The sequence below is a fragment of the Perognathus longimembris genome, chromosome 3 (genome assembly GCF_023159225.1).
Source record: "Perognathus longimembris pacificus isolate PPM17 chromosome 3, ASM2315922v1, whole genome shotgun sequence".
NCBI lineage: Eukaryota > Metazoa > Chordata > Mammalia > Rodentia > Heteromyidae > Perognathus > Perognathus longimembris.
Genome location: NC_063163.1, coordinates 59,748,939 through 59,761,832, shown reverse-complemented (window position 1 = coordinate 59,761,832; position 12,894 = coordinate 59,748,939). Strand labels below are relative to the sequence as shown.

The 12,894-nt window shown below is 42.5% G+C and overlaps 1 protein-coding gene across 1 annotated transcript in view; it reads left to right on the top strand.

The window, feature by feature from the left end:
• The window catches only part of LOC125348411 (gastrula zinc finger protein XlCGF52.1-like), a 159,421-nt gene that overhangs the window by 41,324 nt on the left and 105,203 nt on the right, over positions 1-12,894 (top strand). The window lies entirely within an intron of this gene.

Genomic DNA, 12,894 nt, shown 5'->3' with positions numbered 1-12,894 from the left:
GTGGTGCTCTACTACTTGTGACACAATTGTGCCCCCACTTCTGTTGTTTTGATGATGGATTAGAAGAAGTCCCATGGGCTTTTCGGCCTGGATTGAATTCTAACTGTGATCTCAGCCTCCTGAATAGTTAGGACTATTGACCTCTGGCATACTAAAGAGAAAATCTTGTCTATGTAACATGGATGAGCAGAAAGGATAAAACCTTTTCCTCCCATGGGTCTTGATGTGGCCATTCTAGGAAGGTAGGCTGATATGTGGTGTTCACCTGATGCCAGGGCAGCAGGCTGTACTCACTCCCAAAGCAGGGAGTCTGGGTGACATCTGGGTACTTTTTTTTATTTTTTATTTTTTGGCCAGTCCTGGGCCTTGGACTCAGGGTCTGAGCACTGTCCCTGGCTTCTTTTTGCTCAAGGCTAGCACTCTGCCAATTGAGCCACAGCGCCACTTCTGGCCATTTTCTGTATATGTGGTGCTGGGGAATCGAACCCAGGGCCTCATGTATATGAGGCAGGTACTCTTGCCACTAGGCCATATCCCCAGCCCTGGGTACGTTTTAACTGCCACACTTGGGTTAGGTGTTCCTGGCATGAAGAAGGTGGAGGCCCCAGATGTCTTGCACACTGCAGTGGCCGTGATGAACATCCCAGAGGATGATCCCACCCCAGTGTCTACAGTGTTGAGGGGACATCCCACAACAGGAGGTACAGCAGCAGAGGCCCATAGATCAATCAGGAGCTCCGTCAGACACTACACAAAATCTTGGGGACCAAACTTCACAGGGAGCCAAGTTGTGAGTCCTCAAGTGGCTGTGCCTCCTGGGTTACTCCCTTCATTGTGCCTCAGTTTCCAAATGTCCCATATGTACTTCCCAGTTCCCACTTTGTACTCTTCATTAGGAAGACTGCATGAAGTAGTGCTTGTTAAAAACTTCAAACAGCTAGTTGCCTGTGGCTCCCACCTGTAACCCAAGCTTTTCAGGAGGCTGAGATCTGAGGATTGTGATTTAAAGCTAGCCCTCACAGGAATGTTCTGGAGACTCTTAAGCTCCAATTAAGCATGTAAAAGCTGGAAGTGGAGCTGTGGATCAAGTGGTAGAGTGATTGTGGGAAAACAGTACCCCTTGTGGTCTAGCACATCTGTCATTCCCTGAATTCAAACTCCAGCTTTGCCACAAAAATAAAACCCTTCAAAATAATGGGCCAGCTCACCCCATTTCCTACTTTATCCAGACCCTTCCATAGGCTCTTTTAAGAAAAATAATTCTCATGAGATTGTCAGAAAGAAAGCAACCTTGGTAGAAATGATGGCTTGTCTCAGACTCCCCTAAGAGAAGGCTCTATTGGGCATGTAGAACATGACAGGTTAAGTCTTTACTGGGCACAAAAATCACCCCAGGATTTGGACAGCCCTTCCCTTGATTCTTCTTGGTTCCTTACTGGAGGTCTACTCAGGTGGATCATTACACATGGCATTCTGGATGTATTGAAGGACACTCATGTCACAATTTGTATTGAACGCGTGACCAAGTCCCTTTGACCAGGGCGGAGTTGGATGGACTAGACATGGCTAGAGCTTGAGAGATAGTGAAACATAGTAAGTGGAGGCAGAGAAGAGGAGCTCAGGGCCTGCTTGTATCCTGATGTACACTGTATCCTAGATAGCTGGGTTTGTCCATGGTTAGCTTATTCATCAAACCTCTTGACCACTAGGGATCACTGCAGACCAGGCCAGTTGCAGGATGACATAGGTAGGATGGCATGTCCCTGCCACTAATGATCTTCCAGACCCTATCTGAGGAGCACCCCTTAAGCAGGTAGCCAGATTATTCCAGGATTTCGTGAGTAGTTGGCAGAGCTACAGTATCCTGTTCCAAACTGCCTTGAAGGATGAGGGAGATATTGTCTGTCCTATAACTGTCTTGTCCTCTCTGCTCAGTGAGAACTTCACCTCTTGACAGCCTGCCCAGATCGTCTCCCTTCCTAGTAACAAGAATCCTGCCCAAAGCATTGGTACTTACCAATGTTGAAAATGAACTTGTGGTTGGGGATGGTAAGGAAAACATGGAGAAAGTGGTGAAAGGGATGTCTCTGCCCCCAAATACATGCATTCTTTGTAGGCTATTATGGCTTGGGAAAGTGGGGACTTTGTTAGGCCCACAATGGAATGTTGATGGTCAGGCTTGGGATGGTTTGCCCTGCCTGCACATCAAGATCTTCCTTCTACACCTGGGGTTTTGCCAGGTGTCCATATGCATCTAGATTAGTAGGGTGGGGCCAGTCCTTCATATTCCATCTTTATTTTATTTTTTGGTCTGTCGTGTGGTTTGAACCCTAGGCTTGGGCATTTGGGCTTTGTCCCTGAGCTCTTCACAAGGCTAGCACTCTACCACTTGAGCGACAGCTCCATTTCTGGTTTTCTGTGGTTAATTGGAGGTAAGTCTCACAGACTTTCCTGCAGGGGTTGGCTTTGAACTGGGATCCTCATCTCTCAGCCTCCTGAATAGCTAGGATTACAGGTGTGAGCCACGACTGCCCAGCTCATATTCTATCTTTAGGTACATAAAATGATGGGGCCAAGTAGGGAGGGTAAGTCCTTCATATAGGGTTTGGATAGACAAAAAAAGATTGGGCTGGGAGAAGAGACCAGGAAAGATGTCAGACTCTTCTTTGGAAATTGTTTGTCATTTTTTTTGTTTTGTTTTTTAAGTTTTTATTATAAAACTGATGTACAGAGAGGTTACAGTTTCATATGTTAGGCATTGGATACATTTCTTGTACTGTTTGTTACCTTGTCCCTCATACCCCCCTCCCCCCTCCCCCTTACCCTTTCCCCCCCTGAGGTGTTCAGTTCACTTACACCAAACAGTTTTGCAAGTATTGCTTTTGTAGTTGTTTCTCTTTTTTTACCCTGTGTCTCTCAATTTTGGTATTCCCTTTCACTTTCCTAGTTCTAATACCAGTATACACGGTTTCCAATATACTCAGATAAGATTACAGAGATAGTGTAGATACAATCACAAGAAGGTGATACAAGATCATCATCAATAGTAGAAGCTACAGATACACATGGGATGGTGAATGTAGTTTCAACTGTGATATAACAATAATTTCCGTAAAATGGAGTTCATTTCACTTAGCATAATCTTATGTGATCATAAGGGTATAGCTATTGGGCTCTTGTGATCCTCTGCTGTGACTTGCCTAAACCTGTGCTAATTATTCCCAATAAGGGAGGCCATAGAGTCCATGTTTCTTTGGGTCTGGCTCACTTCACTTAGTATAATTTTTTCCAAGTCCTTCCATTTCCTTACAAATGGGGCAATGTCATTCTTTCTGATAGAGGCATAAAATTCCATTGTGTATATGTACCACATTTTCCTGATCCATTCGTCTACGGAAGGGCATCTGGGTTGGTTCCAGATTCTCGCTATGACAAATTGTGCTGCAATGAATATTGTTGTGCTGGTGGCTTTACTGTGATTTTGTTTGTGGTTTTTCGGATAGATAACCAAAAGTGGGGTTGCTGGGTCATAGGGGAGTTCTATATTTAGCCTTCTGAGGAATCTCCATACTACTTGCCAGAGTGGTTGAACCAGTTTACATTCCCACCAACAATGAAGTAGGGTTCCCTTTTGGCCACATCCCCTCCAACAACTGTTATTGTTAGTTTTCTTGATATATGACATCCTTACTGGGGTGAGATGGAATCTCAATGTTGTTTTGATTTGCATTTCTTTTATGGCCAGTGATGTAGAGCACTTTTTCATATGTCTCTTGGCCATTCTCATTTCCTCATCAGAGAAGTCTCTTTGTAAGTCTTTAGCCCACTTGATGAGCGGGCTATTGTTGCCTGTGGTTTCATTTTGGAAGAAGGTAATTTTTTTAGTTCTGCATATATTTTAGATATGAGGCCTTTGTCCATTGAATGGCCGGTAAAGATCTTCTCCCAATCTGTGGGCTTTCTGTTTATCTTGTGAGCTATGTCCTTTGCCGTGCAGAAGCTCTGCAGTTTGATGCAGTCCCATTTGTCCAACCTTTCTTTGATTTGTAGCCTTTCTGGGTCTTTGTTAAGGAAGTTCCGTCCTGCGCCAAGGAGCCCAAGTGTTTCTCCTACTCCTTCCTTTAGTGTTTTCAGGGTGTCTGTTTTGATTTCGAGGTCTTTAATCCATTTGGAATTGATTTTGGTGCAGGGTGATATATAAGGATCTAGTTTTAGTTTGTTGCATGTGTTGAGCCAGTTTTTCCAGCACAATTTGTTAAAGAGGCTATCTTTCTTCCAAACTATTGTTTTAGCCCCTTTATCAAAGATTAAGTAGGAGTAGGTCTGTGCGTTCATTCCTGGGTCTTCAATTCTGTTCCATTGGTCTTCAGGCCTGTTCCAGTGCCAATACCAAGCTGTTTTTATTACTATAGCTTTATAATACAACTTGAAGTTAGGTATTGTAATTCCTCCAGCACTGTTCTTTCTGCTTAGGATTGTTTTTGCTATTCTAGGTCTTTTATTATTCCATATGAATTTCTGGATTGCTTACTCTATTTCATCAAAAAATGGTGTTGGGATATTAATGGGTATTGCATTGAATTTGTAGATAGCCTTTGGCAATATTGCCATTTTGATTATATTAATCCTCCCAATCCAGGAGCATGGGAGGTTTTTCCATTTCCTTAGTTCTGACTTAATTTTGTTTTTCAAGGTTTTAAAGTTCTCCTCAAAGAGGTCTTTCACTTCTTTGGTTAAGGTTATTCCTAGGTATTTTATGTTTTGGGGGGCTATTGCCAAGGGGGTTGCTTTCCTGATATCAGCCTCGGTCATCGGGTCGTTAGCATACAGAAAGGCCGTTGATTTTTGAAGGTTTATTTTATATCCTGCAACTTTGCCAAAGTTTTGGATCAGCTCTAGTAGCTTGGGGGTAGAGTCTATGGGATTCTTTAGGTATAGGATCATGTCATCTGTGAAGAGAGAGACTTTAACTTCATCTTTACCTACTTGGATCCCCTTTATATTTTCTTCTTGCCTGATTGCTCTGGCTAGGAATTCTAGTACTATGTTGAAGAGCAGGGGAGAGAGTGGACATCCCTGCCTTGTTCCTGATTTTAAAGGGAATGGCTTTAGTTTTTCACCATTTAGAGTTATGCTTGCTGTTGGTTTGTCATAAACTGCCTTGATTATATTCAGGAATGTTCCCTGGAATCCCAGTTTTTCCAGGGCTTTTAGCATAAATGGGTGCTGGATTTTATCAAACGCTTTTTCCGCATCCAGAGATAAAACCATGTGGTTCTTTAGCTTGCTCCGGTTGATGTGGTGGATTACATTAATTGACTTGCATATATTAAACCAACTTTGCATCCCTGGGATGAATCCAGTTTGATCGTGGTATATGATCTTTTTGATGACCTGTTGAAGTCGATTGGCCAGAATTTTGTTGAGAATTTTTGCATCTATGTTCATCAGGGAGATCGGTCTATAGTCATCTTTCCTTCTTTGTCATTTTCTGATGAGGGTTTATTGGCTGAACTGTCCCATTTGGTGGGTTCTATGGCGGGGTATGGGACTTTATGGTGGGGGGTATCCTCCTGATGCCAGTGGTCCTGTTCTTTCAGGAAAGGTTAATCATACATTACATTTAAGATAAGGCCAGGTGTGAGGTTTTCCTGAGTACCAGGAGGGGCTCTCCAGGGAGGATGGTCAGTGGGCCATGGGAGTAAAATGGAGTTAGGAGGATAAAGCAGATTCCCATCAGGTCTCGGGGGTCTCTCTCTCTCTCTCTCTCTCTCTCTCTCTCTCTCTCTCTCTCTCTTCTCTCTTCCCTTTTCTCTCTCTCCTCTCTCTTCTCTCTCTCTCTTTTCTCTCTCGTTCCCCTCTCTCTTCTCTCTTTTCTCTCTCTCTCCCCTCTCTCTCTCTCTCTCTCTCTCTCACACACACACACACACACACACACTGGCTAGCTGGAACAAATTCTGCTGTTTAAACTATCCCAAGGCTGAGTTGGAATTGCCCCAGGGGCTAAAGCTTGTACTGACCAGAGATTTTTCACTGCATTCTTTCCCTCTAACTCCATTAAGCCAGGTAAATGAACCCGATCTGGTGACTCAGGCCTGCGGAATGGGAGGTCCACTACAGTGAGCCAATCACAATCACAACGGCTGTTTCTGATTGGCTAACTATATGAGTGCCTTCTGAGGTGCACACTGATGACATAGGAGAGCACAGTTTCATTCTGTAGGTGCCATTTTTCTTCAGTCTGATGCCTGGTGGCCACCAGCTCACAGCTTGTGCAGTGGAGCTCCCGGCTTGTGAGCTCAGCCTGCAGTGCTGTCCATCTCAGCTTTTTTGTTTACACCTAGCGTGCTCCCCCACTGGAGCTGTAATGGCGTCCGAGGGTGGGTGGGTCCCCCATCCCTCCAAGAGTCCACCACTCAGAGACTGTCAAGTAAAACGATGAATTTATTGGGGAAGTTCCGGATGGACCAGTCCCAGGTTTCAGAAAAACATATAACACAGAACAGGACAGTGGCACAGAGACTTACTTCCGGAGGAGTTCCAAGTACCAACAAACCAATTCAGCTCTGATGGAGAGCTGAATTGGGACGCCATGGGGACAACAGACACAAAACTCGAACATGTGGCATGGTGTAATGGCGCCTGAGCTGGCCTGCCCCTAAATAGGGTCAGGTCAGGGGGCTGGGTCACAGGAAGCTCCCAGTTCCAGGCACTTGACAGACATGTTCAGTAACCTATAGGCCATGTGCTGCCCCTGTCTCTTGGGGCTCAGGAACTGAACTCCCATTACCTGGGGATGGGGCTTCCCTTCCTGTAGGAATCCAGGCACGCACATCAAGAATTGGCATGTGGATTTGGGAAGGGGGGCACTATTGTTTACAGGGAGAGGGAATCTTCCAGGGCCTCTGGGCAGGGGGGGGGGGGCAAGGGAGATAGTGGAGATGGAGTCATCTTCTGCCCTTTTGCACTGGCCAGATCTGACCTCCATATTACAGAGCCACTGCCCAGATTCCAACGTTTAGGGGTTTAGATTTTCACAGATTTACTCCAAGACACGCAGAATTAAGATTGCTCCTTATTTTCAAGGCCCCAAGTACTTAAGTTTCGAACAGCAGGCCCTCTGCCAAGATGGTCCTTTCTTCAGATTTCTGAGATATGGGAAGGTAAATGAAATGCTCGAGTTCGGGACCACCGAGAGACCACCAGATACCAAGACCAATGCAAGTAGCAAAAAGGGCGTTTATTGCAAGCTAGCTCGGTCCTCTGTGCACTCAGCACATGGTGACCCTAAGAGGCCCTGAGCCTAGGGCTTCCAGCTGTTTTATACATTTTTTGAGGAAGGCAGGGACTTACCATACATCATAGCATCTTTTAACAAATCAACCCACACCGCGGGAAAATTATAAAATAATTCTAAAGCATGTTTGGTACATTAGGTGGCGGGAAGGAATCTGGAAAGGATCATTGGTAAAATCGATTGGTTTAAGCCATAGAGGTATAGCAAGGGGGATATGTGCACAGCTGCAGGGTTTTAATTAGGTACTAGAAACCACACCTGGGTGGGGGGAGTTCTGGAGAAACTCCAGAACTTGTTTTTCTTCTCTGATCAACCCTTAATCAGTTTCAGCCATCCTGTCACTCTGCCCCAGGGCATATCATGTTCCTTTCCTGGAAAGCGAGGGGTGGGGGTAGGGTTGGTTTTCTACAAGATGGAGTTGTTCTGGCTTTTCAGTAAAGATCATCTTTTCCCGTGTAGATGTGTCATGCCCCATGCTTGGTGAGATAGTCACTACCCTGCCTAATTAAAGCAGTGGAGTAAGACTCACAGTTGAAGAGGGGTTCCTTAATGAAGTCTATCACCTTAATTACTTTGTGATGGTATCTTCAGACTCTCCCTCCAGGAGAGTCAGGGCTAGGGCTGCATATTTCTAGTTTCTGCTGCCATGTTGGTATGTACATGCTTTTCAGTTGTCCTATCTGCCTTTCACAGGTTTGAGATGCTCCTCTTTTGCTCTTAGAATTCTTTTTTTTATTATTCTTTTTTCTCATCATTGGGTCTTGAACTCAGGGCCTAAATGCTGTTCCTGAGCTTTTTCACTCAAGTCTGGTGCTCCACCCTTCAGGCCTTCAGGCATTTTTGGTGATTAATTGGAGATAAAGAGTCTCACAGAGTTTCCTGTCCAGGCTGACTTTGAATTGTGTTCCTCAGATCTCACCCTTCTCAGTAGCTAGAATTACAGGCATGAGTCACCAGCACCCAGCCGTTTTCCTACTTTTAGTTTTCTCCCTGTATGATGATTCACAGAGCAGAATTCTTTTAGTATTGACTCTTGGAAATTTCCAAAGCAATTACTAAGGTTTTTCCCAGATGAAATCGCATAGCATCTTTCTTTGCCTGAGTATGTTTGCCACCTGTATGAGGTTAGAGACAAACTGTTTCCTCATTAACAAAGGTGGTCCTGATGTTGGGGACTTTAATTATGACCTTCCTCTCCCATTTTTTTTTGTTTTGCCAGTCTTGGACTGTCCCTGGCTTCTTTGTGCTCAAAGCTCGCACTCTACCCCTTGAGTCACAGCTTCTTTTTTTTTTTTTTTTTTTTTTTTTGGCCAGTCCTGGGGCTTGAACTCAAGGCCTGAGCACTGTCCCTGGCTTCCTTTTGCTCAAGGCTAGCACTCTGCTACTTGAGCCACAATGCCACTTCTGGCCATTTTCTACATATGTAGTGCTGGGGAATCGAACCCAGGGCTTCATGTATACAAGGCAAGCACTCTTGCCACTAGGCCATATTCCCAGCCCTAATTATGACTTTTCAAAACACTGAAGTATACAGAAACAAACCCACAGTACATTCTCTGTATTAAAAAGATGGCATGTGTTATACAGGACTCCAGACATTCACAAACAGTGAGATTAAAGGAGGGTATTCTTAGGAGAACACAAAGGTGCAATGTCTTTGTGCATCTGATCATACAAAATATTTATTAAAATGAGCTCCAGGTAATGGAAATGAGGTTTATTCTTTGTTGTTGTTTCCTTTTTATCTTCTTTCTTTGCACATTTATCTGTCTTTGACAGGTTAAGAAGGAAACAAAAATGGACAAAAGGTAAACACATGCAGCAGTACTCACTAGACACTATGCTACATTGTAAATAAACAGCTTGGGTGTAGGGATGAGAAAGTAAATGAGAAGACAAGGAAAGCTATGACATTGTCAAAAAACAAATCCACTTAGTACCTGATTATGTAACTAACCCCTCTGTACATCACCTTTAGAATAATATTTCTTAAATGATGTCATATAGCCAGATTCCAGTGGCTCACATCTTCAATTTTATCTACTCAAGTTAGGAGTATGTATCATTTCCCATTTTATTCATGCATAACCGAAAGTGTGTTATAGTTTTACACATTTCCCTTTGTGTATTATGAATAGGGGCCATGGAACTCAATTTTTAAGCAAATTTTAGCAAAATTATCTGGATTACATAGGTATTCCAGTATATTATTCAAATATAAATTTGTTCATTAGTGTACTGACCACAGTAATCCTTTGGTTTGTCTTGCATTGCAGATATTTTTCTTCTTAGCTTTCTTTTGTCTCCCTTAGTTTACATATACTAAGCTTCTTCATTTTGGGGGCCATTTAGTATTACAGTCAAAGTAGTATTGCCTGATACTTTCTATTGTCCTATGTTGGAGACAGTGTTCTGAGACAAGAGTGTTGAGAGATGAGACTGGAACTGGGCCATTTGTCCATCATCATTCCTGTATTCCTAACTACCTAGGCGGCTGAGATATTATGGATTGCAGCTCAAAGCCAGCCTGGGTAGGAAAGTCTGTGAGTCTCTTATCACAAATTCACCAACAGATGCCTAGAGGTTAGCCAAAAAGCTAAATGACAGTGTGCAGACCCTGAGTTGAAGCACTACACAAATCCACGAGTCTGGAATAGGTTATGTAACCCAGGTTGACCTTGAACTTAAGATGGTCCTACTTCATCCTCTGAGTGGCAGGGATTTCGAGGATTCACCACTACATAGGATAAACTGTTCTAATTTTATCTTTCCTGATTCAAGACAATTTGATTATTGTGTCTCATACAGGGGAATACAGTGAATGTTTCCAAATAGATACCAGTTTTCTAAAGCATCAGATTCTAGTCTGTGCTCTTACTGTGTGATGACTATTGTGTCCTAAAGAATGATTTCATTTTATCCCAATAAGGAGTGATTTCCTTTCCTTGTATCTATTTCGCTAATTAATTTGTGCAAAATCCTTTATGTAGATTAAACAAATCCCATTTTTTTGTCTCTGTTGCATCGTATTCTTGCTATTTATCCCTTTCTTCCTATCTCAGCTTTAAGGTGTGCTAGAATTACAGGTTTCTTTGGAGAAAACAGAAGTATTATGTGGAAATTAGTTTTGTGAATGTAAAAGGGTTAACTATATGGACAATTATATATGTCTATATACATATATATCTTTAATAAAATTATTTTCATCTCCACTGCTGTGGCTTTAACTCTTCCTTTTATAATTGCATGTGGGATATTTTAGGAGAAGATAACCTTTGAGGATGTGGTCATAAATTTTGCCCTGGAAGAATGGACTTTGTTAAAACTTTCTCAAAAGAAGCTCTGCATGTTAGCATTTCCCTAGCCTCAGGTCCTCAGCTTTTCTCACTAGCCCCCAGATCCACCCATACATGATGAGCCACTCCTACTGACTACTTACCTACTTTCCCTTTACCCCCTGAGAGAGAAGCTGCCACCTGGATAAGGTGCAGACGCCATGTAGCTCCCTCTCCCGTGTGAACTATGGTCCCACTATTAAACCTCCTTATGAACCTTCTTCTCCCATCTGTGATTATTCCGCATGGTCCCCTGGGAAGGCCAGGACACATCCTTTCACTGCAGAGATGTGATATTGGAAACCTTGAGTAACCTGACCTCTATAGGTAAGTATTCCCTCACTTAACTGGTGAATTGTTCATGCCTTTTAGTGATGTTACATGATTTGGAATGAAAAATGGAACATTTGAGTGAATATATCATGATCACGTTATACATGATTATAGTTCAAGTCTTCATATTTTTTCTTTAGTGTTAAAGGAGTCAATGACTTCTATGCTTGTATTTTAGAAGAGAAGCAGGAAAAAGAAAATACTGAAATTAACTGCAAATTTCCTAGTGACAAAGTAAGGTAATTTCACTAACCTGAAATAATACTGTTCTTTCAGATATTGTACTCTGGCAGGATATTGAAAGAAAGCAGACAATACAAATGCATACAGAAATAAATTGATTTAATCTTAGAATTTTTTTCTTTTAAATTGTTTACAAGTGGAGTTCCAAAATTTGAAATTTCAGGAATCTAAAATGCCAATATTGGGACTATTTGGAGAAGACCATGAAGGCACAGGAGACAACTTTCTAATTGTTTAATACTTTTTAGAAAGTTCTCGGTTTGTCTCTGTGTGTTCTTTATTTTTTTTAACAGAACTCAATTTTTAGATAGATTCCATAAACATGAAATAGGTAGTCAATATGACGAAGCCTTCCAACAGAATGTAGAACATATCATGAATAAGAAAACTCTACCCAGTTTAGCTCCTTTCAAAAATTCTGTGTTTGGAGAAACCATCCTTGCTCATTCACCCACGCATATGCCTTTCAGAGCTCACACAAGACAGATATATGTAGAGAGCCCCAACACTCATAAAGAATGTGGGAAAACCTGCAGAGCTATAGAATGCACAATAAGGAAAATCCATTTGCAGCTGAATGTGAAAACTCCTTTACCCAATCCAATTTTTGTCACAAACAAGAAGAAATTGACACTGAAGTGAATTGACACTGTTGTGAATGTACACATTGTAGAAGATCTTGTCCTGACTGTAGTACCCCTCAAGTGTACAAAAGAATTTACCCTGATGAGAAACCCTATGGATGTAAGCAATGTGGGAAAATATTCACTTCCTCTAGGTACCTTAAAGCACACAAAAGAACTCACACTGTAGAGAAACCTTATGGCTGTAAGCAATGTGGAAAAACGTGGACATTTTTTATAGCTTCAAGGACATGAAAGAACTCACCCTGCAGAGAAATTTTTAGGATGCATTTTTTTTTCGGTTACCTTCAAAGATATGTAAGAATACACCACAATCAAACTCTTCAGATGAAAGCAATGGGGGAAAACATTGGTTTTTCTACTCAGATAATAATCTGAATAGCTGGAGTTCTACAGTTATAGGTAGGAGCCTCTAGCTCCCAGCTTGTTTTATTCTTCTGACATAGGAGATATTGGTGTAGCTCTGGCTACCTTAGGACTTGAGATATTCCTGGGAAAGAATGAGGAAAGGGGTGATGCTATACTTAAGGGAATGTACTCCTTACCCAGCTCATGTAATTGTAATTCCTCTGCACATCACCAGAATAATAATGATAATAAAGTTTTAAGAAAAGTCATGGGCTGGGAATGTGGCCTAGAGGTAGAGTGCTTGCTTAGCATACATGAAGCCCTCGGTTTGATTCTTCATTTCCATGTATACAGAAAAAGCAGGAAGTGGTGCTATGGCTCAAATGGTAGAGTGATAGCCTTGAGGGGGAAAAAAGCCAGGAACAGTGCTCAAACCCTGAGTTCAAGTCCCAGGACTGGCAATAAAAGGTCATGTGCTGGCAGAACAGCCAGGCCTTAGCCCTTGTCTCCATACTCAGTGTCCCCAGAGGACTCTTTGAGACACACTGTCACCCATCCTGCCACAACCAATCCCTATCCAACCTAGCATGTGCTAGCCAACACTTAAGCTAATGGAGCATTGACAAATCAAGGCCTCTAAATATACAAAGGCTAAGGGAAGGCCAAAGGGAAGGCGATAGATGTCTCTGCAGGA